This window comes from Ursus americanus, chromosome 3 (assembly GCF_024610735.1).
Source record: "Ursus americanus isolate L20-20 chromosome 3, mUrsAme1.1.p, whole genome shotgun sequence".
NCBI classification, from domain to species: domain Eukaryota; kingdom Metazoa; phylum Chordata; class Mammalia; order Carnivora; family Ursidae; genus Ursus; species Ursus americanus.
In genome coordinates this window covers 93,377,377-93,390,575 of record NC_142129.1, presented here as the reverse complement: position 1 = coordinate 93,390,575, position 13,199 = coordinate 93,377,377, and the positions used below count along the sequence as shown (strand labels likewise).

General features: G+C 53.1%; 1 long non-coding RNA gene across 2 annotated transcripts; it reads left to right on the top strand.

The window, feature by feature from the left end:
• Positions 1 to 3,871: 3,871 nt before the first annotated feature.
• On the top strand, positions 3,872 to 12,204 carry LOC123789625 (uncharacterized). Of its 2 annotated transcripts, XR_006778851.2 has the most exons (4): positions 3,872 to 4,125; positions 4,209 to 4,519; positions 5,229 to 5,706; positions 8,669 to 12,204. It is a non-coding gene; the product is annotated as an uncharacterized LOC123789625 (long non-coding RNA). The 2 variants fall into 2 exon arrangements; XR_006778852.2 differs by lacking the exon at positions 4,209 to 4,519.
• Positions 12,205 to 13,199: the final 995 nt, after the last annotated feature.

Here is a 13,199-nt window from a genome sequence, read left to right as displayed (position 1 = left end):
CCCCGCCCACCCCCGAGGCCGGAAGCCCCGCCCCCGAGGCCGGAAGCCCCGCCCCCGAGGCCGGAAGCCCCGCCCCCGAGGCCGGAAGCCCCGCCCCCGAGGCCGGAAGCCCCGCCCCCGAGGCCGGAAGCGGAAAGCGGGGTGGGCGGGGCCGAGGGGAGGGGGCGCGGTTGGCCGAGAGGGAGGGGCTGGCATGGCCGGCGACTGGTTGGGTCCGCTGGGCGGAGGAGCCCAAGCGGGGCCCCTGGTAGCTGCGCCCACAGAGGAGCGTGCATTTCTCTCTTCTCTTGTCGCAGCCAGCTCACTGGTCTGAGAATCTTGGGCTCGTGACAGCCTCTGTGTGGACCTTTCGCGTGCGCCTGATCCTGTGACTGGAAGCGAGCACGAGCGAAAACGAACGCTACGTGCCGGCCACAGCAGCACCAGCCCAACTCGAGGTGCTGCCGAGCCTCCTCGCCCTCACCTGCATTCCCCCCTCGCCCTCACCTGCATTCCCCCCTCGTTCGTGGAGGATGGGGTGGCGCGGGGAGCCCCGCTCCCTGCCCTGCACACGCGTCCCCAGCACAGGTGCGCGAGTCTCTGGAATTTCAGAAAGGCGGCCCCGTGCTGATCTGTGCGCTCGGGGAGCCCTCCCGCAGGATCCCATCCTGCAGTCCAGCGCGCTCACATCTCCGCAGCGATGTCGGTGAAAAGTCACCGAAGCGGGTTATGGAAAGACTCCGTGGCCTCGTGGCAGTTCGGTCAGGACTTGCTGCGAAATGAGCTACCGTATTCTTAGGGTGTTGGGGTCTGATTATGCAAATAAAGGCTTGTCAACTCCATTTGGGCACAAACATTGTTCACAGGCTATGTCCACTTGCACTTCTGTACGTCATTGATGTTGGTCTCAGGCAGAAGCCCTGACATCCTCTGACGGCAAAGCAGCTGTCTCCTCCCAACTCCCGGACGTCTCAGGGCCTGAACAAACACTCCTTCCCTTCAGCAGCTTCTGCCTGCAGCCCCTTCCCTCCCCCAGTCCTTCCTGGGTCTTCCCTTATGCAAGATGCAGGTCTCCCCCATTCTCCACTCTGACTTCAGAAAAGTGAGCTCCAGCAACTGGAAGCCTCCCAGCTCTCCCAATTTCTTATCTTCCTCTCTCTTTTTAAAAAAGTTAAGTTCAATTAGCCATCATATAGTACATCATTAGTTTCAGATGTAGTGTTCACTGATTCATCAGTTGCGTATACCACCCAGGACACATCACATTACGTGCCCTCCTTAATGCCCATCACGTCTTTTCTTTTCTTTTCTTCAGTAACTTCTCCTCTGTCCTTGTTTTTCCCTCAGACCCTCTCAGGCGACTTTATTCTCCATATTCAGGGAGGTTCAGCCCTCAGTCTTACTGTTCTAAAGTCTTCTTTTTGGCCCCAGTGCATCTTTGTTTTTTCTTCTTTCTCTGGGAATGTTTTCTATTTCAACACCTCCTGTTATCAGTTTCTTCATTCACCTGGCTTCCAGGCCCCAGCTTGGGGTCCCTGGACCCCTGGGAGGTCTGGGAGCACTTCTCAACATTTCTGTCAACTTGGGGAGAACCCACCTTGCTTGAATCAGGCTATGCCAAAGAGGCAGGTCTCTTTGTTCTGGAGATAGGTCGGCTCAGTGTGGTCACCAGGTGCATCCACACGGATGAGGGAAAAGCAGGGAGACCTGGGCTCCACTGAAAGAAAGCTCTTAGGTAGGGGTCCCTGGTGTGGGAAGGTGGGGGCGGCAGAATTCTGCTTTCTGCTCTGGGATGTGGAAGTCTATTTCCATTTGACAGGCCAAGAAGGGCCTCTCCGGAGAGGTTAACACTGGAGCGGAGACTGAATATGGGGAGGGGAGCACGACCGTGGAAGATCTGGGAAGACATGCTCTGGGCAGAGGGAACAAGATGTGTTGGGCTCTGGGGTGGAAGGCAGCCTAATGGTAGGCTGATGATCAAGCACAGGGCGAAGGAGAGGGAGGGAAGCTGGGTCCTGGAGGACCCTGTAGGTCAGGGAAGGACTTTGTGCTTTGTTCTAGGTGTAACAAAATCCCTGGGGACCTCTAACCAGAGTAGTGTGATCTGGTGATGTTTTAAGGGGTCTCTCTGGTTGCTCTCTAGACGCTTCCATGCCTGTCCCTCCAACTGCGGCTTGTCTGCGTTCCTGTTTCCTCAAAGCCATCACCCTTTTTGGTCAGCCGCTCCTCGGTCTGAGAGCATGAGATGTCCCCAGAGGTGACCCTAGGACTCTGCTGTCTTCTCCTTAACTGACTTCCCTCTGTGGTCTTCTTGCACGAGGGTAGACACAGCTGGTTTACTCCTGGTGGGTTCAGATGACAGATCTAGGGCACAAAACTAGAGCCAGAGCCTGTGTCCTCCACGCTCTGAGGACAGTTGGCCATGTGTCATGGTGGCTGCCAGAGGGAAGGGTGGGTGAAATAGGTGGAGGGGATTAAGAGGTACAAACTTCCAGTCATAAGATAAATAAGTCACGGGGATGAAAAGTACAGCAGAGGGAATATAGTCAGTAATATTGTACGTAGTCACCTTGTGCGGAGACAGATGGCCACTACGCTTAGCGTGGTGAGCCCTGAGTCACGAATTGTGGAATCCCCCCGTTGTACACACTGTAGGTCAACTATACTTCAGTTAAAAAATACACATTGTCTCCCTGTAAGACATATAGTAACACTGTGTATACACACTTGTAAGAGAAATGACTATTGAATTAAAAAAAAAAAAAGGAAGGACCTGACAAGTACAGCAAGGCTCCGTGTTTCTGTCCATGTGCGCTTCTCGAACAGAACAACACACACTGGGGGGCTAAAAAACAACGGAAATGTATTTTTCACAGTTCTGGAGGCTAGAAGTACAAGATGAAGGAGCCAGTAGATTTGGTGTCTGGGGAGAGCCTGCTCTCTAGCTGATAGATGCCTGTCTTTCCTGTGTCCTCACCTGGGGGAAGGGGTGAGGGAGCTCTGTGGGGTCTCATTCATTAGTGCCCTAATCCCCTTCATGTGGGCTCCACCCTCATGGCCTAAAGGTCCCAGCTCCTAGTATCATCACCTTGGCGGGTAGGATGTCAGTGTGGGAATTTGGGGGGACACAGTCATTCAGACCATCGCAACCACTAAGAGGGGATAGCTGTGTATTCAAAGCCTTCATCAACAGGCGAGTCAATTCGCAGAGAAATCATTTTCTTAAAAGCCACCAGGATGACATCTCTCTGCTCCAGTAACCCATGGCCGCGTTACTGCAGTTAGAGAAATGGATGGATTGCTCTTCCGGCCCGAAACAGGAAACTCACTTGTGTTGCATGGTAAGCAGAGTCCAGTGAACAAAGACTTGCTTAAACAACACCACCACCTTCCTAGGGGAGTGGCAGGGAGGCGGGAGAGCTGGCTTCCGGACCCTGGACCCCCTGGACCGGGCGGGAGAGTGTCTGCAGGGGTCTGCTCAGCATTTAAGGCTTGGCTCTGAGGGGTGGCCCACAGGAGGGACAGTACGTCCTCCTGCAGCACTGCAGCACGGGGAGTGCTCTCTCCTGCCACGGCAACTGTTTACAAAGCCACAGAAAGGGCAGCTTGCCACATGTAGCTCTTGCTGGGAGGGTCTCCCGCTCCTCCGGGTTTCCTGAGACCCCTCCACCACCAAGACCGGGACACACGTGTGCGCTAGCCAGGCCCCCTGCTGCGCAGGCTCTCTGCTCTCCGAAAGGCTCAAAGGGAACAGGGACATGGGCGACGGGGATTTTGCAGTTTGACTACAACTTTGCTGACATGTTCCCCTAAAGATGTCAACAGATCCTGTTTCAGGGCGAAAGCATCCTGCCTGTGGTGCTGCTTCCCTCAGAAAGGCAGCTGGCCCCACGCCCCTGGCCTCTGCTGCGCTTCCAGCCGTGTCTCTATCCCCGTTCGGACAGTGGGAGCTGGTGGCTCATTTGGCCTCTGATCATTCCTGGCTTTCCTGTGCTCTGGCCAGGCCGTGATTGCTCCTGAGAACAAACTCTGAGGCAAGGCTGGCCTAAGCCCCGGAGGGCACTTCCTTCGTTTCCTCACACGGATAGAGGGACAGAGGCAGCTTGGTTCCTGTGCTGCGCCACTGAAAGGTCTCTGCTCCGATCGGTGAGAGTGATTGTTTCCCTAGGGGTCTAGGGTGGGAAATGGTCACATGCCAGCTGCCATGAATTGTGCCATTGACTTAACAGGAACATCTGTACTCATCTTGCCTGATGCTTCCCTGAATCCATTTACTCCGGTGATCCCTGTGGCTCCCAGAAGTCAACGGGGCCCCAGTTTGGGGAAAGCCACATGAGGGAGTGTCCCCAGGTGCCAAGCCAGCTCCCAGAATGCACTGTGGTTGTTCCAGAGCCCAGTGTGCAGGGAGGTGCTCCCTCCGTCTGCACAGTCCTCCTTCCCACCCATGTGTCAGGCATGGACCTACTTCCTTCTGAGGGTTTCTCCACCCCGTGCGTGGTCTCCCTAATTCTCTTGGCCTCCCTTCCACAACTTGCACACTGTAAGTGTTCAATCAACGCTTGGGTGAAGCGTCCCAATATCATTAGGAAGTGATCGGGATGGCTAGCCAGCAGTGACACACTTCTCCCATGGGCAGCCCCAGGTGCTGTTGTGGCGGGGGGTGGGGGGAGGCAGGGGGGTGCAGCAGGGTGAGAGGCAGGCTCCGAGGGGGGCAGCCCTATCATCACCTCCCAAAACGGAGCCCAGCCTGGCCCCTGCGTCTGGAAGCGGCTCTGTGGCAGGTAGCCTGTGGGCCTCTCTGAAGGGTGTTGAGTGGGGGTCTGGGAGAAGTGGGGAGGGCAGGGAAGGAAGGAGACATTTTTCAGGGAACTCAAGAAGTTGCTCTCTGGTCGGATAGGGGTTTTACAGATTCTCTATAGAGAGCATTAGCTACTTGCTCCCCTCACCAGCGGACCTGGCACCACAGGGCACCAGGCTGCTGTCGTGGGGAATGGCAGCCACAGCCTCCATGGCTCAGAGGACCAGCCCTCACCCAGCACTGCTGGGGAGGCAGCCTGTGTCCCAGTGAGAAGGGCCAGAGGAGGAACAGAGGCACAGGAAGGGGGGGTAAGGGCCCATGGTGACCTTGAGGCTCTTTCTCAGAACCACTTCCCCCTGGGTACCAGGGACAGACCTCAGGCTGAGAGATCTGTGGATGAGTCCCCCAGGCACCTCCCTGGCCCTTAAAGAGGTTCGCTCTTGCATCGCAGAGACAGAAACCTGCCGTCCTTGAGCATTTACAGCGAGGTGGTGTGGCATCCCACGGCAGGGACGTCACGCTCGGCGGTGAGCTGCTAGGACTGCTAGACATCTGCGTCCCAGCATTTTAAGCCCTTGCCAGAAGATTTTGACCCTGTGCCATATTCCTGGCACTCCTGGGTCTTCCCGGAGCCTGACAAAGGACCGAGATCTCAGCACCAGCCAGCAAACCCAGACGCCTCTGGCCGGAGTTAATAGTCATCTGTCCGTGGCGGATCAGTTGCTTAAGATCCTGTATCGTCCTGAGCTCTCTGGTCCACAGAGAAGAATAACACATCACCCCCCACAGCTGGGTTTTTGGATCTGCTCTCCACTTGCTGACCTGGAACTTGCCCTGGAAACATGGCATCTGAACATGAGTGACACAGGGGTTGCTGGCACCGCGGTGTTCTCGGGGCTGACCTTAGCCCTGGAAGGCACGGCCAGCAGGTGAGTTCCCCAGGGGAGATCCGGGGGACGTGCAGAGACAGGCCTGTGGAGTGGCACCGCGGGGACCTGTCCGAGGGGTCTGGCAGGTACAGGGTGGAGCTCACGCTTGCACAGGGTGAGGGGTAACGCACAGTGTGGACCCTGAAGGGCTGGCTTCGCTCACTCTGCTCTATCTCTCCAGCACAGAGCTCAGGCTTGCAGAAATTCTGCCTGGACTCAGAAAGTCACCAGCTTCCCGGGTCATAAGATTTAATGCTTGAAAGGCCCAGCGTGGCACCCATGGTCTCAACACCAACTTGGGCCTAGATTTTCCCTCTCTGAGCCTCTGATTTCCTCTGTGGAATATGAATCAGCCCCACCTTCCTGTGCTTTGTGATGCTTGGCTACAAGGTCCGAGGTGGCCACCGTCTGGAGTGGCAGAGCCGCCTGCTAATAAACTTCCCGGGGGATCTGGTGATGATGGCATTCTCTCTATCTGTTTAGATTTATCATCTTGTTTAGGCAAAGACCAAAGGGAGAGCAAAAAGACAGAAATGTAAATGGCAGTCCTCACCATGGTGAGGCAGGGAATGGGGCCCATGGAATCCAAATAGTAGCATTATGGTAGCAGAGGGTCCTCAGTGGGGACCCCCACGAAGGGGTCAGACCAGGCACAGACTGCTGCCTGTTTTGCTAAGGAAGCGGTGGCATGACTAACCTCAGTAATCTCATCGGAAAGCTTCAGCAATGAACTTGTGCTGTAATTTGGGAGTTTCTGGAGCAAACCAATGTCCTGTGGTAACCTTTTGCTGATCCCCAGGTTGAAGGTCTAGAGGCTTCCTTCTGAACTCTGCAGGCCTGTAAAGGCCCCATCTGGCCTTTGACTGCAGACCTTTACTGTTCCCAGTTCCCAGGGGGCTCATGGGCTGAGCTGAGACTTCTCAGGACAAGGTTTGCTGCAGACGGGATGGGAGGCAAGTCTGCCCAGTCTGCCCCAGACAATCCGAATAGAGCTGAGTTCTAAAAGGTAAAGAGCTGGGGCGCCTGGGGGCCTCGGTGAAGCATCTGCCTTTGGCTCAGGTCATGATCCCCAGGGTCCTGGGATCGAGTCCAGCGTCGGGCTCCCTGCTCAGTGGGGGGTCTGGTTCTCACTTTCCCTCTGCCCCTTCCCACTTGCTCTGCTCTCTCTCAAATATATATTTAAAAACTCTTTAAAAAGAGGTAAAGAGCTCATGGCAAGGGGCTCGGCTAAGGCCCCTGTGTGGCACAGTGGTGAGTGATGCTGGAAAGGGGACACACAGGGCACTGTCCCCCCAGGAGATCGGTGGTGGGTCAGGTGGAGGAACTGATTCCTGTGAAGCCAGGAAGGCTGTAGATCATACCATGTCTGCTGATTTGGCGTCAAGAAGTGATACTGTCCAAGGCACAGTGGCACCACAGGACACCATGCTGCTGTCATGGGGAATGGCAGCCACAGCCTCCATGGCTCAGAGGACCAGCCCCCACCCAGCGTAATGAGGGTGGCTCATCATGACTCTACTTGGTCTCTGATGGCCGCTTCTCTCTCTGTCTCTCTCTGTCACTCTCTTTTTAAATAGGCTTCATGCCTATCATGGGGCTTGAACTCACAACCCTGAGATCAAGAGTCACATGCTCTACTGACTGAGCCAGCCAGCTGCCCCAGTGGCCAGCTCCTCTTGAACAACGTTGCAGTAAAACCTTGGAGGCAAGCACATAGCATGTACCCGTGCTCCCACGAGTCCATTGTACCCGAAAGGAAAAGGCAGAGGGGGTGACACCCTCACCCAAAATGTTCGCGTCTTCCAGGGCAGAGTGGAGAACACACCCAATGCAGAGGGGGTGCTGCTGCTTCTTGTCGAACACCTGGGGCAGATGAGCGAGGGAAACAAAGGGCAGCAGGTCACAGGGCAGGGTACTGCGGGGACCAGGGATTCTGGTCGTTCCCGTGACTAGCTGCCACGGGACGTGATTCTGCGACAGACCTCCTCCCCTCCTCTCTCCTGCCTTCAGCTTGGGTGCGTGGGGTCGGGGAGAGAGGAAGAGACCCCTTGGGCCAGGGCCAGGCTGTCCGGCACACGGACTCTGGGGTGTGGGCTTTGGAGCCTGGGGGACAGAGCGTCCATGCTACCCTGGGGCAGGGCCAGCGAGTGTGGACATTTATCCTCCTGATTGGACCAAGATCTGGTGCCACGAAAATGTAAGTAAGAGAGATTTGTAGTCCGAGGAGGCAGTGCAGAAAATCATTCTTGGTAGGTCTAAAAATCTCATAAATGTTCAATAAATACGGACAAGTTAAAATCTAGTCAATTAAAATCACTGTCATTCAGAAAAGCTGAGCGAGGGAAATAATCAGATCTATAACGTTTTTGAGAAAAATATAAGTTGGAAAGACCACATTTCATTTTAAGCTCTCCAGACAGAAGAGAAGTTTAAACGAAGAGACTCACTGGAGATGTTCTTTGGAAGACCCAGCGATGCCCCCTGGCCCCAGGCCCCATCCGCTGAGATGCTACTCGGCTCCCAGGGTCCCTGCCCCTGATGCCTGTGCCTTTCTCGCCACTCTGTCCACGCTAGAAGTGACCACGTGGTGGAAGTGAGTCCCTCCCCGCACCTGCGTCACCAGCCATGGACGTGCATCCACACTGCCTCCGTGGTGTTGTGCCTGGCCAAATGGGCCGTAATTCTTCAATCCTGGGTCTGGTGGTTGGTGTTTAGACAGAGTGTTGGCGGGGAGGGTCTGTCGGTAAAGCAATGGCGTCCTGCTGAATTCTGAGCCTCTGTCTGCAAACTGACCACAGCGGTGTTTCCTGCCTTGACTGGCCTCGCCCTTGTACATCTGAGCAAACACTGCCTTGTCTTACACTAGAAACCTGAGAATTTCATCCAGAATTGTCTTTTTTTCCCAAAGATTTTATTTATTTATTTATTTATTTATTTATTTATTTATTTATTCATTTGACAGAGAGAGAGAGAGCGCACAAGCAGGGGGAGCAGCAGGCAGAGGGAGAAGCAGGCTCCCCACGGAGCAAGAAGCCGGGCTCGATCACAGGAACCTGAGATCATGACCTGAGCCGAAGGCAGATGCTTCACCGACTGAACCATCCAGGCACCCCTGGAATTGTCTGGCTGTCATTCTTCTGAGTTCATTCTCGGTTGACCACTGACTGTGCTGGCCTCGCAGGCAGGCTTGGCACTCAGAGTTTCGGGTTCGGTCGAAGCAGCTGATGGGCTGCCCAGGAGGGGGACCTGCTTCCACCACCTTCTCCCTCCCAAGAGTCAGAGGATATGTTGGCGAGAGGGACGGGGGTCCATGCCAAGGGCGCACACTCTGTGGGAACCTGGTTCATCTGGAGACCGCAGCTTGGGGTGGGGTCCCAGGGGCAACCCAAACGGGACAGCCACTTGTCTCTGTCGGCTGTCTCTGGCAGCAGAGGGCCGTTGGGGCTGAGGTCCCAGAGCAGGCAGCCGAGGGATACGTGCCTGGGGAGGGAAGACTAGCTGGGTTGGCTGCATCCGGGAAACTGCCATTTGGCCTGGGTCTGGGGAGCGCCCCCGCCCCCCTAGAGCAAGTCTTTCCTTCAACACGCATCTGAATTGTCCTGCTTGACATCCCAGCTCTGGGGCCTCGTTCTCTGCTCTGCTGGAAGCCACTATCTTCCCCCACACTCTAGCACCTGTGTTGCCTGGTCCCAGGGGACCCCTCCCGCTAAGAAGGACAGTAACTTTTCCAAGGTCACAGAGAAAGTGCTTGACTAAGGCCAGGGCTGCCATGTGTCACATTTCTACCTCCCCTGATGCCCTCCCCACCGTGGGGTGTGCGGCACGTCCCAGGGCTCTGAGGGGGAGACTGAGGACATCTGAGTCAGTCTTCTGAGGGGAGGGTAAACCCCAGGGTGTGGGCCTCATGCACGAGGCTGGCTGATTCCCTTCCTCCTTACCTGAATTCGGCCTGCAGCTGAGCTCACCCGCAAAGACACTCCTGATCCTACCTCACGTCTCTGGGCGTGCTGACCATGCGAGTGACCCCCCACCTCTCCGGTCATCCTGTGCTTATGCTACGCCGCCTCCCCCCGCCAAATATAATTGGCCACAGTGAGTATTTGCACCACAGAAGCCAGCAAGCACGAACGTCAGGGCCACATCTCACCCCAGAGTCTGGTTTTCAAACACCCACCACGACTCCACTGGTCAGTTCTCAGTATCCTGTGTGTCTAGATGGGTCATGCGTGGTCAGCACTCAGGAAGCAGCACAGTTGTCACGGCAGTGATGAACTTGGGGAACTAAGGTCATGTGAGGGGACCAGAGGACACACTCAGAGGTGCAGCGAGGCTCCAGATACTTCCGCAGGGCAGTTTCTTTCCTGCTCACTCGGGCTCCCAGGGGCTTGCTTGCATCGTCTGCAATGCTGCGTGAACGAGTGAGCTTCTTGACGCAAGGTCCGTTAGGGCAAGTCCTGGAGAAGCCGTGGGAACCACGGGGGGCAGGAGAAGCTGGCCGTACCTGCTGATTCCCTGATGCCCCCAGCCCGCTGGGTTTCTCCACAACACTGGCCATTCCCTGCCCCGAGAACACACGTCCCTCTTCAGGGAGGTGGTGAATGGAACATTCCCCGAAAGGCCAGAAGTGGTCTCCACTGAGACACTCCAACCAACAACGAGGAGCTTCAAATGCTGACTGGCATTTCAAGGGAGCACAGAGTGATTTGAAAGAAACTAGTTCACTTGTGTATCACATTTCTGTGCTTATCAAAGGCGGTTGGAAGACCCAGGTCTGAGCCCGAGCTCTATGACTGGGAACATCACCGTGGCCTCTTTGGGCCTCCGCATAGTTATCTGGTGCGTTGTAAGGACACTTGCCTGCCACCTGGCCAGCACTGTCATGCGGCTGTGCATTCTGGGGGGTGTGGATGACGTACATAAGTGTGTCTCGTACAGAATCAAGGATGCTGTCATCAGTGCTGTAAAGGGAGGGCTGGGGAGTGTGGAGAAGGTCTGCAGGACTGGAGGAGGAAGCCGCTAACCCAGGTCACCCTCAAGGAGAACAGGAGGACAGGCGTGGATGCGACTCTCCCTGGAGACCCCTTGGTACCTTATGAATTTTGAAGCCATGGGAATTTATTACCTACTCAGTATATATATAAATAAACTACTTGATTAATTGTAAAGGACCATACAGGGTGAAATTGTGTAGTAATTATTGTTACATGTAACAAAGATAAAAACAAGCCCTCGAACAGGGAAGGGCGAAAGCGCAGAGTATCACCTGAGGGAAACAGTCAAGCAAACCACCCGATACACTCAATCCTTTTACTGTGTTTCACTGAGTCCACGATGCCATCCCACGTAACATACAATTTTATCTCATGTGCGACTAAGAAACAAAACATACTGGCGATTAAATTAAGACCGAGTGCTTTCTTTACACACGAGACTTTTAATTTTATTTTAAAATTATTATTTTTTTAAGACTTTATTTGAGAAAGAGAGAGACAGAGAGGAGAGAATGAGTCGGGGGAGAGACAGAGGGGGAGGGACAGATTCTCTGCTGAGCAGGGAGCCCATGATCCCAGGACTCTGAGATCATGACCTGAACCGAAGGCAGACACTTAACCAACTGAACGACCCAGACGCTCTTAAAATTATTTATTGAAAGAACACTTTAAAGCTCTTGGGCATAGGCTGTTTATATTATTTTTAAAATCAAGTATTACTCGTGCATGCAAAAAAAAAAAAAAAAAAAGGAACAAGATGTGAAATAAACACATTGGTTCTATCCGTTTAGAGTCCAGAGCTCACCCTGGGTCATGGATGTCCTGTCAGTCACGCTCTGTGCCTCCCGGGCAATGTGATGTGCAGATTATCTTAGAGTCCTTCACTATGATTTCCGCCATGGATGCCCGTTCTGCAAAGCCCTGCATTATACAATCTGTCTGCACAAACATCAGCAAGTACAGGGGACCCAGCCTCCTGGGTTGGTGGTACCTTCCTTTCTGGGATCCACGGAGCGTTTGGTGGCATGGAGATAGGGATTGCAGTCCTTCCTCCAACAACAAGTATTTGCTCTGCTAACATATAACGTATTCCCTATGGTTCTGTTTCTGTGTCTGTGTCCACACAAGCTTTTCTTCTTAGTGCTAAACCACAGTTATCTTTCTGAAGACATTTTTAAAGCAATTAAACTCAATGCACCAACTATGACCTTAACACAGTCGTCACTGCCGTGACCGGCTCATACATACAGATGGTGACGACTGAGTCACAACTGTTGCCTGGCTGACGGCGATTTTAGGAAGCTTTCCAACTTCAGAGATGTGAAAATGTGAAAAAATGTTCACCTTCGAGTAGATGCAATATTGTATTATTCATACTTCCTTGGACTTCCAAGTTCTCTAAAGATCAGAAAACAGTTGACTAAACTTTTGAAAAGACAAATCAAGTGTTATGCAGTCATTGAAAATTATAGTTTCTAGGGGTGCCTGGCTGGCTCAGTGGGAGGAGTGTGCGACTCCTGATCTTGGGGTCATGAGTTTGAATCCCGTGTTGGGGGTAGAGATTACTTAAATAAATAAGACCTAGAAAATAAGAAATTATAGTTTTTTTTAAAAAAAAGATTTATTTATTTGAGAGAGAGAGAGCGAGAGAGAGCGTGAGTGCATGCACGCGGACGTGGGGTAGGGGCAGAGGGGGAGGGGGAGTCTTAAACAGACTCTGTGGTGACAGCACAGCCCCACGAGGGGCTCAGTCCCGCAACCCTGAGATCCTGAATGGAGCCAAAACCAAGAGTTAGACACTTAATAGACTATGCCATCCAGGTGCCCCCAAAATTATGGTTTCTAAAGACTACAGAGTAACACGAGAAAATGTCATGACATTAAGGAAAAAAGAGTGGAAAAAGCAGAATATAAAATTGGGTGTACCACGTGACTACAACAATCAGAAACACACATGTATGGCAGAGACTGGAATGGCATCTATTGAAATGTTAGCCACAACTACCTTATGGGGCTATAGATGATTTTTTTAAAAATTGCATTTCCAGGGGCACCTGCGTGGCTCAGCCAGTGAAGTATATGCCTTTGGCTCAGGTCATGATCCCAGGGTCCTAGGATTGAGTCTGGCATTGGGTTCCCTGCTCGGTGGGGAGCCTGCTTCTCCCTTCGCCGCTCCCCCTGCTTGTGCTTGCTCACTCTCTCTGTCAAGTAAATGAATAAAATCTTAAAATAAAATAAAATAAAATTGCATTTTCAGGAATATTCCAAATTTTCCTAAAGGACATGAATTGCCTAAAAAAGAAAAAAATTGTCATTCATTATCAATAATTACCATATAAACATTAACCTGATGCTGCCACAGAAATCTCTGTCCCCATTAAAGACATTCAGAAATGTTACATTGACACGTATTCAGATTTTTAAAATGTGCATTCTTGTTTAACGGAAGTAAGATTTTATCAGTGAAGTGAATGTTTATCTACAAATATTTAACTCTTTGGA